The sequence below is a fragment of the Mastomys coucha genome, chromosome X (genome assembly GCF_008632895.1).
Source record: "Mastomys coucha isolate ucsf_1 chromosome X, UCSF_Mcou_1, whole genome shotgun sequence".
NCBI lineage: Eukaryota > Metazoa > Chordata > Mammalia > Rodentia > Muridae > Mastomys > Mastomys coucha.
This window is the reverse complement of record NC_045030.1, coordinates 110,077,049-110,083,497: the sequence shown is the minus strand read 5'-3', so window position 1 is coordinate 110,083,497 and position 6,449 is coordinate 110,077,049.

Below are 6,449 nucleotides of genomic sequence, written 5' to 3'. Positions count from 1 at the left end.
TATGAGTTAGAGAAGACTAACTCCACTTGCTCCACAGCCCCATGCAAAGGTGTTGCTTGGAAGCAGAGCTGGGAGAAATGCAAAGATTTTAGAATTACACTAGCAGCTGGGAAAAAGCAAAACACACTACCCCACACCAAATCTGAAGTTTTAAAAATGCCCTTTTGTTTGGTAATTTTGGAGGCAACCTAGCTGTGTAATTATATTTGCTCTTACAGAAGACGGCATCAGAGTTCCCTTATTGGTTTGAAATTCCATTAAATATATTGCAAGAGCTCCTAGGTTAAGCTTGATTTAAATTTGCATACATTTTCATATATTTAGCTGAAATAAAAGAAGGCTTGCAGCTACCAGAAAGTCATTAAGGCATTAGTTTCTCTAAGAAGACAGATCTGAAGAAAATGCAAGAAAATGAGAAAAAAAATTAAGAGCAAGGTGAGCTTATTCTGCCATTCCTTTATATAGCTAAGGAGCATCTATTTCCTGTGAAATTGGTGATTATTTTTATGACAGCATAAAGTAATAGGAGTGGAGATTGGTAAATGTAAATGTGCGTTTGTTAGGTGAGAAAACCTGGCATCTGTTTGAAATCTTTCTTTTGCTCTTAAAGATAAACACTTAGTAATTACTGGCAGAGAGGATCTTTCGCCATCCTCCGTGCCTTACCCTGCTCCCTCATTGAAATTGTAGGTTCATTTGCTGATGCCCTATTGTAAGGGCTTATCTGCTTTTAACCTAGAAATCGATTCATTCCCTCTGCCTCTCCCTCTCTCCCTCCCTCCCTTCCTTCCTCCCTCCCTCTCTCCCTCCCACCCTCTCTCCCAGCCTCTTGTCCTTCCCTCCCTCCCTCTAACACTCTTGTGCGCAGGCACTCTCTCTCCATCTCTGTGTGTCTGTTTCTATCTCTCTTCTCTTTTCTGTGGAGGAATGAGGTAGGCTGTTTCTTACTGCTGAATGTATGCATAATCTTTTTAAAAGAATGCAATCCAATTTGTGCCTGAGCTTATGCTTCTAAAGAAATAAGAACTCATTAAAATCAAACAAAAAGAAGTTTTCAGTGCTCGATTATGCTGCCTGTTTGGTGAACTGTTTGTTAGTTTTTGTTGGGTCAGCTGACAGGTCAGAGGAAATGTGTTGAAAAAATGTATGTGCAAAACTCAGATCATGATTATTGTCATGTTCTTGGTGTGTTCCCCACCCCCACCTAGCAGCTGCTTTTGGGTGAAAGAACTGCTTATCTCAGACTGGCTGTTAGGGAGTTGAAGACAATTATCTGATAAATATTTTTGGTTAAAAGGGGGTCCTTTTCTAGTTTGGACTTGCAAGGGTTTTTGGATTCCATCTTCCTCTTAGTCATGGCCTTGCTTTGGTAACCGGGTTTTGCTAGTAAAGCAAGAGTAGCTCAGACCATTAGTCCCAAGTCTGGAGGTAGGGGGAGGGTAGCAAAGAGGGGACATCTATACCCAGGAACAGATCTCTTATAGCCCTATGTTTTACTTTTTAATTTAACATAGATATATTTTAGGAACAGGAATCATCTTTCCTTTTTCCTTCCTTTCCCTCTCTTCTCCTCTTGCATCTCCTTTTCCTTTCCTCTCCTTTCCCCTTTTCCTCCTTCTCTCATTTGAAAATTGTTTTTATGAATATAGATCATGTGTATTGCATTAAGTGAAATCACTCCCTATGACAACTGTAACAGAATCTTCGCTTGAATGCGAGGTATTTTGCTTTCTGAAGCAAATATCTACATGTAGTCAAATCTTGCTGTTCTAACTAATCTACTAGAGAGGTTTCCTTCGCCCTCTCCTGTCAGTCTAACTTCCCAAGTGTAACAGATGCTGCTCTCAAGAGCTCCTTTCTGTGGCTTCTCTTTATTCAGCCTTGCATATTTCTCCCCATGATCTGGGTTTCCATAGAGAGAGGAATAAAAGGGGGGACCATGGTCACAAATCCCCTGCCCCATGCAAAATAAAAGAGCCTCATTCAATAGACGACCCTGTCTGGACATGGGAGAAAAATAAGTCCAATCGAAGCTACTGTTGCAAAGAGCTGGTAACTTATTTTTCATAGACTGTAATTTGCCTTAAACTCTAAGTCACCCCTACCAAGCTTACTCTCTCTGTCATCTGGGCTAAAGACATATCTTGATATGCTCCTCATCGTGATGTTCCCTCCAGGTCCCCAGTCTGATTCCCCTATTCCCTCTAGATCTAATGGTTTGAATAATATGACAATAGCTATCGAACCTACAGGGCTGGGGGAAGCTAAAAGTCACCCTAGATAAGAACTGGGCTTTGAAGTAGAGGAACTGTAATATTAGTGAATATACTACCTTTCTCTAGCAAGACTGCAGAAGTTTCAATTCCTGGATCATGTAAGCACTGGGCAACATCTTCATTCCCTGTTGAGTTGTTTCACACTCCAATTTCCCACCCTACATTTTCCTTACCACTTCATTCTTCTCAATGAGGGCAATACAATTCTTTTGGAAAAGAACGTCAGACTGGCTTGATTTACTTATACTTTTGTTTATTTTTAGCTTGGGAGTTTCTGATAGTTTTTATTTTCCTCACAAAATTGAAGGATGTAAGTTTCTGAGTGTCTGCTGCAGAAGCTCAAGCCCTCTGTTTCCAAGCAAGGAAGGATTCACAAAAGAAATTAAGCAGATTAATGTGGTTCAGGCTCCTGTAGAAGCATGCTAGCATGGCTGCAGCTGAGCAGCCTGCATCCAGACTGATTCTGAAAGCACCCCAGCCATAGTGATCATGACTCCTGCAGATTTAATATTTGAGTGTAGATTATGAAGGTTCTCATTATGTGTACAAATTGGTGAAGGGAGGAGAAAGGCTGTTGGGAGCTGAAGCTGGCAGAGGGTGGGGGTGGGGGTTGGGAAAGGAGTCTAAAAGGCCAGATTTCATTGTGTGTAATATAGCATGAAGCTGCAGACAGTAGGACGTGGCACGTGGGCATGACCTCTAGACTGAAAACTTCACCTTCACCACAAGTTCACTTTGGAAGCAGGACAAGTTAGATTGGGTTTGCTAGGGACAAGTGCATCTTTTCTTTTTGAAAGCCAGGAGCTCATAAAGAAGGGAACACAATTGAACAGCTTCTGAAGGCAGCAAAGAAAGAAGCATTTTTCCTCAGTATCTATACATTCAGCTCATAAGACGTTTTGGATGGGAGGCAAAGTTACCCTTCAGAACAACATACTGCTCACCGTAGCTCTTCTTATATGTTCCATTCTCTTCTTTATTTTTTTTCCTGTCTTGTCTTTTTCTTCTTTTTTCTTTTTACATCTTTCTTTCTGTCTTTATATTCTTTCTGTAAAAAATATAACAAGGTAAAATAAGAAGCTGACAATATTCTGGATGATGATTTAAAATATAATAAGTTAGAACTCATTGGTTAACACCCAAGACTCAAATGCAGTGAAGTTCATTTTAAGGGTTGTTGTTATCTTTCCTTGAATGTGAAGAATCTTTAGATATAAAAGAGGAGGGAAAGAAAGGTATAGTAGCATAGAGTAGAAATTGTAACAGAAACAGGTTAATGTACAAACTACAATATTGCAAATTTATTATGAATACCACAACCTGTGAGAACTAGTTATTTGCTAGCAAAATTTAATGTTGATGGGGGAAATGCTCTGGAATTGTGTGGCTGAGGCATAGACAGGATGGTTAGAATATTAGAAAGGACAATAGAGGCCCAGGCTGCTTAGGGCAAGGATGCTTGTTTCCACAGCTACATTACCCCAGATCTTGACCCAGTCTCAGTTTCTCCCCCAGGATCACCTCTTTCCTTGCTCTTGCTATTGTCAGTACATGAATCTTGATCTTATGGGCTGCTGGGGAATTAACTCTAAGGAGACAAAATTCTGTAGTACTCAGCATGGCTATCACCCTCCCATCAGGATTTGAGGTGTCTAAGAATAATTGCAGGGGGTTGGTTGTCAGTTACTTGTTTTGCACTGCTGACTGAGTAGAACCAGTTGACAGTTTTACAAAATACAAATCCCATATGGAATTACTATTCTAGTTTTGTTTTATGTGGAGTCATAGAATGATAATATGCATAAATGGCAGCAATAGTTTTTGTTTCAATTAGATTAATCTCTAAAGTTAAAAAATGGTGGATGTATTTAAATATGAAAAAATGTCTTTGTATCTGAATGATTGATCAGAGGGCATAAAAAGTTGGTGTTATTCCAAACTCTATGGAGTGATACTGGAAATATTTATACATGCCATCTATTTGAACAGTATGTACTCTTTAAATAAGTAATTTTAGTGGTTAGTTGAGCTTGTCCAAATTGAAATTAATGTCATTCTTTGTAGAATTATTTAGGTTTTAACATGGATAGTTGAAAAAATTCTTTGGTTATACTCAGAGATCTCATGTTATTTGCCCTTATACCCTGTCATTAGTGAATACTATATAGAATATTGTATATATGAAATAGCAAGAATTCCTCATACCTGAACACATTATAATAATATAGGAAAGTTTGTTATATATAGAAATTCTGACTCCTTATGAAAGATCTTGTTTAGTAGATAATTTGGTGAATATACAGGGTTCATCTACCATGTTTGGAGTCACATGATGAGGAAAACCAAAAGATCAAATATAGTCAGATGTCATAATTGGCACATTTTTAGATTGTTGTCATAGAAAGAATGGAAACTGAACCATATTAAGGGCTATAAGACAAACATATACATCTATCACACAGAAGCATGTTTATGGAAATTTTTCACTTTGAAAGACATCTTGGGTGCTTCCACTTTTGTGAATGTTTTGAGAAGGGATTCCTTCTTTCTGGGTATTCTTAAAAGCACCACCTTCTGTACTGTTTCTTTGCACTGAGATCACTTTGCTCTGACTTTCTGGATTTGTGGAATCTGGCTTCTTTACTTCAGAAGTTTATCCAATCTGATACTTGGTTTCCAGTTCTTATGAATACATAAATTGGCCCACAGTATGTATTTGTACATGTGCACATGTGAGCACATTTTTGCCTGTGCATTTTATATTCAAAAACTTTTAAAGAGCCTCTTGTCAAAGTGTAAGAACTCAATTGGCTATTAGCAGAACCTAGCACTCACCAGGTTTTCTTACTTTGTGAATTAGCTTGTGGTTAGCTTGCTCTATATTTTTGGTGTTTTGGAAATTACAAGTCTGTTTTCACCAACATAAGGATGGCTACAGCTGAAGGTAACCATAGAATTGATCCAAACTAAGAGAAACAGTCTAGGAAGTAACAGGACTCATCACTTCCTGGGGAATCTTTGCTGTTACCCTGATGGAGTGAAGTGACTTGGGGTGATCTTAGCTCTTGAACATACAAATAAATGTGATTTGATTTGGTATCTAGTTAGGGGTGGAGACGGGTCAAGGTTATTGTAAACATTCAATTGAGAAATCTTACCTTAATTCTGTGGATGGTAATTTTTTTTTGGGGGGGGTTGTCAACTGAGTTCTATTGCAAAAGCAAGACAGCTATGGGAAAGTAGTCCCTTGCCAGCATGACCCTTCACTTCTATGTCATTCTAGTCTTCTATTTGGAGCCAGATCTGTAAGGTAGAGGCTAGGCTGATTTCTTCATCCTGATAATAGAGGAAGGGGTCAGGAATCTAGTGCCTACATCAAAGACACTGTGATGTTCTAGGGCTTTTGAACAGCCTTGTGGCTTAGATGATTAGTCTTTCTGAGAACTTTTGTCCCTTGGCAGCATTGGCATCTTGTAGTGCAAACTGATCCTAGCCTTCAGCATACTTAAACCCAATGTATCCCTCTTTAGGCGTATGTTAAAAGAAAGAGCACCCAAAGTATAGCTTTTCCCATAAGCAGGCCAAGATGTGTCACAAGAAGATGCTTTGTCCAGCTCTGCTCTCTTAGAATTTCCATCTCTTGCCAATGGGGATAATCTCAGGAGAAAAATATACCTATGAGAATATATTTTGGTGATATTGATCCTAAAATATTTTGCTCAGACACTATGAAGTTATTTTTCTCACATTGAAGACAGAAGAATTTAAACCTCAAATCTTTGTTTTTAAGAGAAAATTTCATGTGTTCACTATTTCTGGTGGGTGTGGGTGCTTAGATGATTAAGAAAAGGTGCTTAGGGTAACCTAAATATCAAAGCTCATTTTTTTTCTGTACAACTTAAATAAGTATTTTAATGCATTCAGATAATAGTGAGAATGACTTTTTTCTTTTTACCATCTATAAGAAATACTTCTATTTTAGGAGAGCAATTGAAGTCCTGTTTGAAGTGAAAGTATAGTTGAATTGTATCTATTCTCACCTCTACCTTTAAACATAATTTCCCCCCAGGTGTTTGACTTAACTGTAACTGTTAAGCCCCCACAAACGGATTTCAAAAATCCCTCCCTCTCTCCTTCTCCCCTTCCCTAAATCCTTCCCCATCTCTCCCCACC